This window comes from Callospermophilus lateralis, unplaced genomic scaffold (genome assembly GCF_048772815.1).
Source record: "Callospermophilus lateralis isolate mCalLat2 unplaced genomic scaffold, mCalLat2.hap1 Scaffold_1954, whole genome shotgun sequence".
In the NCBI taxonomy this organism is placed as follows: domain Eukaryota; kingdom Metazoa; phylum Chordata; class Mammalia; order Rodentia; family Sciuridae; genus Callospermophilus; species Callospermophilus lateralis.
In genome coordinates, this window is record NW_027512963.1 from 190,790 (window position 1) to 204,212 (window position 13,423).

At 37.1% G+C, this 13,423-nt stretch overlaps 1 long non-coding RNA gene across 1 annotated transcript in view; it reads right to left on the reverse strand.

The window, feature by feature from the left end:
• Positions 1–13,107, reverse strand: part of LOC143401099 (uncharacterized) — a 113,560-nt gene extending 100,453 nt beyond the window's left edge. Inside the window, exons 1-2 of the long non-coding RNA XR_013154916.1 lie at positions 12,997–13,107; positions 12,059–12,137 (exon numbers count right to left, since the gene is read on the reverse strand). This is a non-coding gene — a long non-coding RNA (uncharacterized LOC143401099). The remainder of the gene's footprint in view (positions 1–12,058; positions 12,138–12,996) is intronic.
• Positions 13,108–13,423: the final 316 nt, after the last annotated feature.

The window sequence follows — 13,423 nt, forward strand, 5'->3', positions numbered from 1 at the left end:
TCAGTGACCTACATCTTCCAACTAGGTCCTACCTCCTACAGTTTCTACCACCTCCCAATAATGCCATCAAATGTGAATCTTGCATTAGATTAATTCACTGATGAGGTCAAAACCATTATGATCCAGTCACTTTCCCAAATCTCTACCCCAAATATTGCTGCAGTGGGGGAATAAGCCCTTAACATGTGAGCCTTGGGGGACATTCCAGATCCAAATCATACCACCATGTAATTAATAATGAATTCATATCTCCTTTACAACTCCTTCACCAAAATGGTTGTCTTTGCTACTTTACAGGGCTTCCTTGGACAGTCTTCCAGAACCAGGGGGAATAAATAAAAAGAGAATAGATGGATCCTGAGACTCTTCTTATATTAGCCCCAGAATTGTATAGAAAGAACATCTTTGGAGAATGTATTATTAACTCAGCTGGGGAAAGGTGTGGAGACATTTCTAAAACCCACCCAGTGTTCCTTCCACCTGGAACCCATATCATTATTTTGCCTGAGAGACCAGCCTGTTTCCTGTTTTATTCCTAATCTATTGCCCTGCCAGGGTCTATACAGGCCTATCTGTCACCCTAATAAGCTGGATAATGTCTGCATCCTGGGATAGATTTTTGCTTTCTCAAAGACACTCTATTCCAAGAATTATAATGCTTTTTTATTAGTTTTTGAACAGTAAATGTATGTACTATTCATAGAGCATGCCAAAATAGTTTAAAAATGACACTATGGAAAATCATTAGCCAAGCACTTTGCAACTTTTTAAGACAGAATTTAAATGCAGTTTCAGGCACTCTCATAAAAACAATCTTTTTCTTTTTCTGACTGTGACTGATTTTGACTCTGCTAGGAAAATCTCAAGGTGGAAATTTCCTGAGCTGACAGCAGGTCACACTAAATTAGAGCCATCACTCTTGGGGGGAGGCAGGAGTTAAAGAATATAACTGAATTTATTTCTCCTTAGCTATACATCCATGAAAGCATTGACCAGTAACTTTCTAATTTCCCAGTTTTAAAAATAGTGGATTAGATCTTCCATTCAGCTTCTCCTGTCAGGATGGGAACAAATAGATAACTCACAGTGAAGGTTTCTCACAGTACAGTGCAGAAAACTTTTTTTTTTCCCAAGACAAGATCTTTTCCTTTTATTTCTTTTCCAAGTTTATATTATTTTTCCATGGCACGTGATTGGAATATAAAAACCAGATACACTATACTCTGTAAATGGATCTCTAACATGGAAACCTGATTGAGGGGCACACAGACTTTCACCAGAAGTAGTGATTCATGCGGACTGAATCACAGCCCATGCATTCCCACCCTTCATCTCTCAAATGTTCTTTAGGAAAAATAGACTATTCCTCTGCCTCTAGATAGCTTTTATTTCCTAGTCACATTAATGGACACCCTAAACACTAAAATTTTAGTATGGGTAGATAACTATGAATTTAATCCAGTGTTTGAGAGATTTCCAGGAACTGAAGGCAAAGGGAACACTGGTTTCTATTAATGACTTTCATCCTCCCTCAACTTTTAAAAAGAGAGGTTTTTTCCTGTGCATCTATCCTGACATCACTCTAAACTTTGTATTTTCTTATCTCTTCTTTTGGCATGTATTTTGTTCCCCAAATCCAAGGTAACTCCATAATCAGCTATAGTGACTAGAACAAACTATACGGAAGTTTAATGCATTGTAGCCCAAAGTATTTGCTTTTCCTTCCTTGTGTCTGTGGTTTGTCTGGGGTGACTGCTGCAAGCTGAAGTTGGGCTGTGCTTGGTCCCAGCCTTATATCGTTTCAAGTGGACTCTGTATGAATACACATACTCCTAAATCCAGAAGCTACACAAAGCACATTCTCAAGGTGGCTTAGAGGAATTCATGAAAGCAAGCACAAATCTATGATTCCTCTTAAGACCTACAGGCCTGTTTAGTTCTCTTTTCAATTTGAATCAACAACAGAATATGACTATGAATAGATAATTATTTTTACTGAAACATTTATTAATAAAAAGCTGTTTCCTCAAATAAAGGAAACAATTATCCTAATTTGTTCTTGATAAGTCAGTGTGAAGTACTACATTAAGGTTATGTCCTCAACTTTTAACAATTTAAGAAAACTATTAAAAATTTGAACTATACACAGAAAAAAGACATTCAAAAAGATGACTTAATTGGAAACTTGTTTATATGAAGAAAAATTGAAAAAAAAATAAAAGGTTTCTATCTTAAATAATAGAGATAATGATTATTTGATGTTTCTTAGTAAGTTTTTAAAAGATAACTGCAGTCCGGTTATTATCTTTGCTATTATTGAGGCCAAAAGTTGGAACAAAACCAGAATCAACTGTCTTTTGTATAGGTATAACTATTATTACTGATGGTTTAACAAGGGAATAGATACCTATATACTTGATATCTCTTTTCCAGGAAATACTCAGGAAAAGTTGGATGGTTTTCAAGCTTATTTGCAAATTAAAATATTAGGATATAATTCTATGCTCTAACGTGTCTAAAGAAAGATGCATATGTTTTTACCCTTTCATTTACTTATTCATTTTCTTTTTAGTTTAGCAAGCGTTTTTTATTATAGCAAAAATGGAGAAAAACAAAACCTTCATGAACCTTACATTCTAGTGAAGAAAAAAGATGATAAATTTGTCAACAATTTCAGGTTGTGATAAGTTCTATTAAGAAAATAAGTGTTGGACTGGGAATATAACTCAGCAGTAGAGTGCTAACCTAGTATGCTTGAGGTACTGGGTTCAATCCCCAGCACCACCACACACACAGAAAAATTTAAAATTATTTGTTTCAAGAATGTTAAAAGTATAAGTTTTGTTTTTGCCTTTCTATCTCCAACTTCATCAATTTCCATTATCCTTAATTTCCATGGTCAAAACCAAATATTGAAGTCATGATATGGTAAAGCAGAGAAAGATATATAACTATGTACTAGACAAATCTGGTTTCCTTCTTGACTTGACCATTTACTAGGTATGTGATCTTAAATAACTTAGCCAGTTTAACCCTCACTTTTTGCTATAGTTTGGATGATGAAGGTCCCCAAGGGGTCAAAGCTTGGTTTCCAGAGCGATAGTGTTGGGAGGGGATATGGATCTTCAAGAAGTAATGTTTCATGGGAGCCATTTGAGTCACTGTTCTGACCTCAACCTGTCATCTTTCCTTCTGCTTCTCACCTTGAGATATTAACACTTACTTCAGCATATGCTTACATCATTATGTGCCATTTTCTCCAGAAATTAAAAATTTTCACATTAGGAACTGATCAATTTTGGATATGAACCTCCAGAACCATGAGCCATAATAAATCCTGTATGCTGTTTCAGGTATTTTGTTATAGTAAAAAGAAGTTGACTAATGAATTTTCTGTATAAAATGTGGGGAAACTGATACCAGTCATACAAGGATAAAATGAGATGACATGTGAGATAGCTACCTTTGTTGATAGCTATTTTACTGTAGTTCTCCCCACCCCATGTCCCTCCATCTTTCCCTTCTCTTGCCTCTTTCTGTCAACAGAAGGCTGACCCCCAGGGAGCACATCTCCTGTTTTCCCTTATTGGTTAACATTCACTTCAGCTTAGTTGAGGAATCACTCACAAAAGATTGGGATATGTGAGGAGAGAGGTCAGGGTATTTGTTCCCTGTTGAGTACATGCCTTGGCAGGTGTATTAGTAATAGCTCCAACCTTTCAAAACCAAGCCTTCCACAAGGCAGCCTCCTCTTTATAATTATAGTTCTCATTGGGCTCTTCTGGATCAAAAGGTCACTCTTTGGTAAGTGGTATGCATTCCTACTGACCTTTGTCTATGGATGACTTACTATCCTGACACCCTATACACATATTCATAAGTAATCCATTATTAAAGCTTCTTCATTTAAACCATCTGAGTAAAATTCTGTTTCCCATAGGGATTCTGACTGATAAAGGACTTAATACCAAAAATAACCACACAAAGTAGATCCTCAATTTGGTATTCTGAGACTGTGTTTGTTAAATTATTTGATAAATGCATGCTCTTCTTCAAAGAAAATGCTATGCCATGATGTAAGAATTACTCAGATATTACCAGTGTCCACATGGCACAGAAGGCCAGATATCATACATTTTGCATTTGGTTTCTATGGCAATATAAGAATTTAAAAGACTGTAGGAGTAGTGTTGGGATTATGGCTCAGGGGTAGAATGCTTGCCTAGCATGTGTGAGGTACTGGTTTTAATTCTCAGCACCACATATAAATAAATAAAATAAATATCCATTGACTTTTAAACAATATAAAAAAATTTTGACTTTAAATAAAAAGACTGTAGGCGTGACTGTTTATGACTATTCTGGAGACCTTAACCTAAAAAAGAGGAAGTAAAAAACAAAAAGGATAAGTGGAAGAACTTACTTTAAAAACCAAAGCTTTAGTAGAAAACTATAAAACTCCTATAATGACCTCAAAAGAATCCATTTATATTAATAACTACAGGACAGACATGACTGAGAATTTGCCAAAAATATAATTGTGCCAGTGGTAGAATTGCTACATTTGGTAAACACACAACACTAACAAGGCCCTTTTAATAAAGTCAGAGCATTGGTTGAGAGGTTGCACTGTGAGACTTGTGATGAAGATATCTGGGTTGATTTGAAAATGTGAACTTTAATTTCCCACATCAACCCAAGATCATTTTGCAGAAGAAGTAGCCTCTCTTCCCTGTATAAGAAAAATAATCTTAGAGGCTGGAGTTGTGGTTCAGTGGTAGAGCCACAACTCTTGCCTGGTGTGAGGCCCTGGGTTCCATCCTCAGCACCTCATTATAAATACATAAATAAAATAAAATAAAATAAAAGATCCATTTACAACTAAAAAAAATTAAAATAAAAAAATAACCTTTATATACATAAAGATGCTTCAATGACCTCATTTGGTATTCTGACTCACAAAGAAATACCAGATCTTCTGAAGACACATCTCCATCAGCTCTCAAGAAAGCTAGATCCCAGCATCCATCAGTTGGAAAATTACTAAGCCTATTTCCAGAGGAAACAAAGTATGCCTATTAGGATTGAAAAAATCTTTCAAAATTGCATCATCAGGAACCTGATGAATTGTGTAGGAATGTTTTCTAAAAGAGTTAAACTGGAATAGATAAAACATATTGAAGAACTGAGCCAAATTTTCCATGGAGATATACTTACCCAGTATTCTGAATTTAGTGTACCATCCCAAACAGTTTTAAGCATCTCTAGTGTTTTCCTTTGTTGGTTACTCAATCCTGGATTCAAAGAAAACCAATATTTCATGATGTGAAGATGCTAAAACTTCCTTGTTCTTATGTGAAAGAAGGTATCCAGTAGCTTAGAGAATTGAGAACCTCCAGGTAGATTTATTATAGACAACATGTCCATCAGGAATTGCCAAAAAACAGACAATCTCTCAGGGTAATATAGGAGACACTATCCTAGAAAAGCTCTATCTATGTTAGCTTTCTTCAGTGAATTGAAAATAAAAGTGGGATGCTAACTTTTTATTAGGATCTCTCATTTTAATGGGAATAATTTTGGAGTGGGAAAGGCCATGTGGTAATGCTTAACCTTCAAAGCAAAGGTGGTTGCAATTACCATAATTAGCCATAGAGGTGGATGGCAGTCAATGTTTTGACCTGCAGACATCTGGTTGTTTAATGACAATTCTACAGAATAAGAGTAGATGGGCAGCTGACAACTATTACTTGGTCTGTGTAATTGGAAAAAAATATATGTCAGGTTAACAGAAATATAACTGGAATCACCAAAGGGAGAGTTCACAATTTGTAGCCTCCCACTCAAGTTTGCAGACCTAGGAATTTCCTGAAGAAGGACTATGCAAGTCAGCCCCTAGTAATAAGTTTATATGGATCTTACAGAATTATTATGAATTACCCAAAACTTTCAATAATTGTAGCAACTATTCCAAATATATTGGAATATATTGACTGGTGAAAATTATCATAGCCTCAGTTTCCTAGCATAGAAACTATTAACATGACAAAATGTTTTTTTCTCAGTCTCTGGAGATGCTATATGAAGCCATTGAATTTGGGGACAAGAAACCATCTCCGTTTGAGAAGCAGATTTCTGGAGCATTGTTTTCACTATAGAAAGTTGTTAATGCATGGAGAAAAGATTTGTTTCCTTTTTCATTGCAAAATTTTTTGCCAAGACCCCTGAAAAAAAAAAGATTAACAAGAGAAAAACTTAAATATTTATTTAATATAGTTTTATTTTTCATGAGCCCCTTCAGAAATTAAGACCCAAAGATAAAGGAAAAGTGATTTTTATGGACAATTGTACAGAAATACGATTGAAAGCAAAAATGGTATGATCTAATGGTAAGACAACTTGGGGGAAACCTTACGAAGGCCTGCACTTTTGTTGAGATTTTTTTCTATGACCTTCCTCTCTTTTAGGCATAGGAAAGACCACTCTAGATTGAGGTTCTTATGATCTATTTTAGAGGAAGAGCAGAGAATTCTTTTATAAACTGCTTCAGAAGGAAAGGTGGAAGGAAGCCAGACTGGCTTGCCTGGTTCTGCTGTTTTCTCAAATGCCAAAAGCTGTGTTTTGGGGTAGTGTATCCTAAACTCCATCACTAAAATCTATTTATAGACATCTAGCTGGAAATCATACTTATCATTTTCTCTTTTAGGTAGGTCTATCCTACAGACAAACTTGTATAGCTATGCAGAAACCCATCTTCCACCCTGCAGATAAGGGTAATACACAAGAGGTTACAAATGCTATGTGAGTCCCTACATAGCCACTGGAATACAGCTGGCCTACCAGTCCAGACTGGTCAAGGTTTCATGAAAGAAGAGATAGAAATAGAGATAGAGATGTGGGGGGGGGGGGGGGCAGGGAGTAGGGGAGGGGGGACAGAGGGAAGGAGAGAAAAAAAGGAGAGGGGTTGAAGAAGGGAGGGGAGGGAGAAGGGTTGAAGGAGGGAGGGGGGAGGGGCTGAGACAGAGAGCTTACAAACTATTTAAGCTTTTGTATTTGGGGGTCGCCTTTTCCAGCTAAACATTACCTTAACTACTATACTTTGAAAACTGAATGTTGCTGTTGCCCCATGCCCCCTTCCCCTTACTGTTCCTAAATTAATTCTTTATAGCTCCTTCAACTTAACTATTAATCAAATAGATACAAACTAAAGCTTCTGCACATCAAAGGAAACAATTAAGAGCATGAAGAGAGAGCCTGCTGAATGGGAAATCTCTGCCAGCTGCTCCTCTAATAGGGGATTAATAATCTGAATATATGAAGAACTCAAAAAAAAAAAAACACCAAAAAACAATCAATTAACAAATGGCCAAAAGAACTAAACAGGTACTTTACAAAATAAGAAATACAAATGGCTAACAAATATATGAAAAAGATGTTCAACATCTCTAGAAATCAGAAAAATACAAATCAAAACTTCATTGAGATTTCATCTCACTCCAGTCAGAATGTCATCATAAATACAAATAATAATAAATGCTGGTGAAAATGTGGGGAAAAGGTACACTTATGCACTGTTGGTGGGACTTCAAATAACTACAACTACTCCGGAAAGAAGTATGGAGATTTTCAAAGAACTAGCAATGGAACCACCACAAGACCCAGCTATCTTACTCCTTAATATTTCTAAAGAACTGAAATCAGTATACTCTAGTGTTTCAAGCCAAACTTCAATATTTGCAACAGTGCAGTTCACAGTAGTCAAGTTATGAAACCGGCCCAGGTGCCTGTCTGCAGATGAATGGATGAAGAAAATGTGGCATCTATATACAATGAAGTCCTATTTAGCCATAAAAAAGAATGAAATTGTAGCATTCTCTGGTAAATAGATAAAACTGGAGAACAACACACTAAGTGAAATAAACCAGACTCAAAAAGTCAAGGGTTGAATGTTTTCTCTCATATGGGGAAGTTAAAATAAGGGGAAAAAAGTGGATATGAAGAATACAATAAAAATAGAAGGGAGATCAGTGGAGTAGAGGAAGGGGATAGTGGGACAAAGAAAAGAGAGGGGTAAGCACTGGGGACTTAAATGAAGCAAATTATATTCCATGCATGTATAATTATAAAAATGAACCACAATACTATGTATAACTATAATGTACTTATAAAAATATATAAAGAATGTGATGTTTTCATGTATCACTTTATAAAAAACTAATAATATTCACTGAAAGTGCAAATGTGGAAAGTAGCACTTACTAATTGATGGTGGGTTGACAAACTGATACAAGTTCTTTGGAGGAAAATTTGACATAATTAATAAAAAGTATGAAAGCATAGACTCTTTGATCTAACAATAATATCTCTAGGAAGCCATACTATTTATACAGAAAGTTCTGTTTATAAAAACATTCATTGTAGCATTATTTTCAGTGCAAAAAAACTTAAAGCTATTAATAGGAAGAGCATAGATTAGTGTTTGCCTGTATTTTGAAATTCTATACCACAATTAAAATGAGATTGGTCCACATAGAAGAATTGAATAAGTAATATAAAAATGTCCATAATATCACATGAAACAAATAAGTATTGGTATGTGAGGACCCAACATGGCGGCCGGCAAGGAGGCAGCACTTTCAATGCCTCCGCAGTAACGGGATCAGAGAAACCCATTCATACACCTACATGTGACCTGCTGAGAAACTTCTGGCAAAATTTCGCTGAAAGGAGACCTGCCGGGAATTACATCAAATAAATTAATAGGAGTAAACAGTAACTCAGCAGTCAAACAGAACAAGAAGCAACATGAGCAGCATGAAAAAGCAAGGAAGAAAAGGAGTACAAACAATGCAGGACAGCCTAAATATTCAGGAGGATATAGAGTCATCAGAAAAAAATGGTCATATAAAGAACTCAAGGAATACCCTAGACAGATGGAATGGAACCTTAACGAGGATACGAGACAGCAAATTCAAGCAGCGAAAGAACACATTGAGAATGAATTACATAAACAGATAAAAGAAGAAGTTAAGCATCTTTATCAGAAGATAGAGATTATAAAAAAGAATCAAACAATAATCTTACAAATGAAGGAAATTATAAACCAAATTAAAAACTCAAATGAGAGTATCACTAATAGAGTGAAGCAAGTAGAAGCCAGAACATCAGATAATGAAGACAAAATATATCATCTTGAAAAGAGTCTAGCCAACTCAGATAGGCTGGTTAAAAATCACGAGAGAAACATCCAAGAGATATGGGATAACATAAAAAAACCAAATTTAAGAGTCATTGGGATAGAGGAAGGAATAGAAATTCAAACCAAGGGAATGAGTAACCTGCTACATGAAATAATTACAGAAAACTTTCCAGAAATAAAAAAGGAAACAGATATACAAATTGTAGATGCATACAGGACACCGACCATACAAAATCACAGTAGACCAACGCCAAGACACATTGTTATGAAGATATCCAATATACAGAACAAAGAGAAAATATTAAAAGCTACAAGAGAAAGGAGGCAGATTATATTCAGGGGTAAACCAATAAGGTTAAGAACGGATTCTTCATCACAGACGCTGAAAGCGAGAAGATCCTGGAACAACGTATTTCAAACACTGAAAGACAATGGTTGCCAACCAAGTATTCTGTATCCAGCAAAATTAAGCTTCAGGTATGACAACGAAAGAAAAATCTTTCATGATACACAAAAGCTAAAAGAATTTGCAGCCAGAAAACCAGCATTGCAAAGCATCTTGAGCAAAACACTACACGAGAAAGAAATGAAAAACAATAACCAAAGCCAACAGTGGGAAGTACCTCAGTAAAGACAGACGGAGAGGGGAAAGCTAATCATGGAGAAACAAACTAAATTAAAAAAAAAAAAAGAGAGAGAGAGAGATAAATAATCAAACATGACTGGAAGTACAAACCATATATCAATAGAAACTCTGAACATTAATGGTTTAAACTCTCCAATAAAGTGACGTAGGCTGGTAACATGGAGTAAAAAAACAAATCCAACAATATGCTGCCTCCAGGAGACACATCTGACTGGAAAAGACATACACAGGCTGAAGGTGAAAGGCTGGGAAAAAAATATACCACGCACAGGGTCCTCGCAAGCAAGCAGGGGTGACCATCCTCATATAGAATAAAATCGACTTCAAGACTAAGTTAATCCAAAGGGATAAGGAAGGACATTATATACTGTTAAAAGGAACCATTCACCAACAAGATGTAACAATTATCAATATTTATGCACCAAATAATGGTGCTGTGAGGTTCATAAAACAAATTCTCCTCAAGTTCAAGAATCAAATAGACCACAACACAATAATTATGGGTGACTTCAACACACCTCTCTCACCATTGGACAGATCCTCCAAACAAAAGTTGAATAAAGAAACTATAGATCTCAATATCACAATCAATAACCTAAACTTAACTGACATATATAGAATATATCAACCATCATCAAGTGGATATACTTTTTTCTCAGCAGCACATGGATCCTTCTCAAAAAGAGACCATATATTATGCCATAGGGCAACCCTCAGTAAATATAAAGGGGTGGAGATAATACCATGCATTTTATCTGATCATAATGGAATGAAACTGGAAATCAATGATAAAAGAAGGAAGGGAAAATCCTATATCACATGGAAAATGAACAATATGTTACTGAATGATCAAGGGGTTACAGAAGACATAAAGGAGGAAATCAAAAAATTCTTAGAGATAAATGAAAATACAGACACAACTTATCGGAATCTATGGGACACAATGAAAGCAGTTTTAAGAGGGAAATTCATCGCCTGGAGGTCATTAGGCAAATCCACTCACCAATACACATATATTTAAATATAAATTTGATGAAAAAATATTAGTGTTCATGAAAAACTGAAATTCAATGTAACTATTATACTAATAATTCTTGTTTAAAAAAAAAAAAAAACCCTACAGATGAAGGTGTATTTTAAGTTAACATTTAATCAAAATTGTGTTTTCTGAAAAATATTAAAGTACATATTAAAATACATGTCTTCTTTTATATCAGATATTCTTAAAAGGGGTATGCATTAGAGACCCCAATAAAAATGTTTAAAACACATATTTAAACTAAACACTTAGATTTGAATTCTCCTATATTCAACCTTCATTTGCACACTGATTAAAAAAAAAAAAGAAGAATCTATTTTGACTACAGACCAAAGGCTGCAATTATTATTTATTTCTGCTCTAAGTTTGCTCCACTAGACCCAGATCCTGTCAGTCACAGACCTATTTTTAGTTCAAGGGCCTTCCAAGTAGGAACAAGCTGAAGTTCTCCCCCATCTTCCCATTAAAAAACCTGCAGCTTAGAGTCCATTTACTCATAAGTAAAAAATAGCTGCCTTAATTATTTTTATATTTCATCTCTTATTAACAAATGAAAGTTGATATGCAAACATTAAATCAGAAGAACACATTTTAGGTTCAATATAAAATCTAAGAGTCATTTTACAGCATTATGTTAATGATTTTATTTTACTATGGTAATCATTATATTACGATTTTATGCAGAAACTAATAATGGCATCCACTGAAAAATCCTTTTGAATTCTTAATTGGGTCAAATTATTTAAAAATTAACTATGAATATTATAGTAAAAAGTAAGGGGAAATCTCCCACAAAACACAGTAAGACTGTTTTATAATAATAATAATAATAATTATAATAATAATAATAAAAAGAGCTAAGAAATTGGCTAGTGTATTAATTAAGCTCCCAAGAATAAAGTATCTCAAAATTGTTATGCCAGGTAAAAGCTAATGAGATATTATATGAGAGTATAGAACAACCATCATTATCTATGAGAAATGTTTCTGCTGTTGTTAAAAAGGATATATAACACTTGGCTTAATTTGGTTGTCTTCAAAATTTTACTTTTGTGTACTTAATACATAAAAAACTAAGATCAATTACTAACTACTCAACAGAGGTTTTTTTGTGTTACACACATTACTCATTAAACAAATGCAAATGATAGTCACAAGGAAAAGAGCTTCTTACCTTTCAAATAACTTGTTGCTGCTTTGCATGCTTTGCTCTTAATTCAGACACCTCCTTCCAAAGGGACTCATTCTCACTACTATAATTTAAAAAAAAATAAAATAAATAAAAAAGATTTAGTCAGAAAACCAAACCCCAGTATCTTTAATTAAGAATACTAGAGAATTAAAAAACACAAACCTAGAGAACTTAACTGTGTTTGTTTTCAGTATGATAAGTATTTTTATGAGACCAGAAAGCTGGTTCAATAATACAGGAATGACAACTATCAACACAACTCCAGAATCATCCCTTCTTAAATGTATTATCTGCTATTCATGGCAAATAAATAAATAAATAAATAAATAAATAAATAAAAAACCTGAAACACACTTCGATACCCATCTACATTACACAAATGGCCCGATTCCAAAGAACACGTTGCCATTTTCTATTTAATGTTTGAAAAAGCCATTGATAAGCCACAGCCTGCGTTTGACCATCTACCTACTCCCCCGACAGCTCTCCTCATAAAGATCCCAGATGCAAAGCGCGGGGTGTGTGCGGGGTCAGGTCCTAGGGTTCAGATTGCCCCAGCCAACCCCGCGCCCAGAGCCCGGCGGGATCTCCGGTTCCCATCCCTCCCCGAGCCCATGGAGGACGAGTGGGCAATAACGTGGCCCCCGCGCCCTAGGTACCTCCTCTGCCTAGGCTGCGCGGGGCCGGTTCCGAACGCGACCCGGCGGGACCGTTACGGGCCGCCCCTCCCCCACCGCGGCCCGCGCTGAGCGCACAGTGCGGCTGGGCCCAGGCCCCTCGTGAGCGACACCAGGCTCCTCCAGAGGTGGCGCCAAGGCCACGCGGTGCCTCACAGCCGCCGAGCGCCGCAGGCCACTAGAGACAACCCCGGGGGAGGGAGCGGGGGAGGCGGTTCGGAGGCCGCGGTGCCCCGACCATACCTGGCTCCAGGTGATGAACTCCTGGCTGTGGGCTTCCTCCACAGCTGGCTGAGGAAAGCCGCACGTTCCAGCTCTGCCTCCATGTTAACCGGAGGCAGAACGCAGCGCGGTGCCGGGGCAGGCGGTGCCGGTCGGAGGCGGTGCCGGTCGGAGGCGGTGCCGGGCGCAGGCGGTGCCGGTCGGAGGCGGTGCCGGTTGGAGGCGGTGCCGGGCGCAGGCGGTGCGGGTCGGAGGCGTTGCGGGTCGGAGGCGGTGCCGGTCGGAGGCGGTACCGGTGCAGGCGGTGGCGGTTGGAGGCGGTGCCGGTGCAGGCGGTGCCGGTCGGAGGCGATGCCGGTCGGAGGCGGTGCCGGTTGGAGGCGGTGCCGGGCGCAGGCGGTGCGGGTCGGAGGCGGTGCCGGTCGGAGGCGGTGCGGGTCGGAGGCAG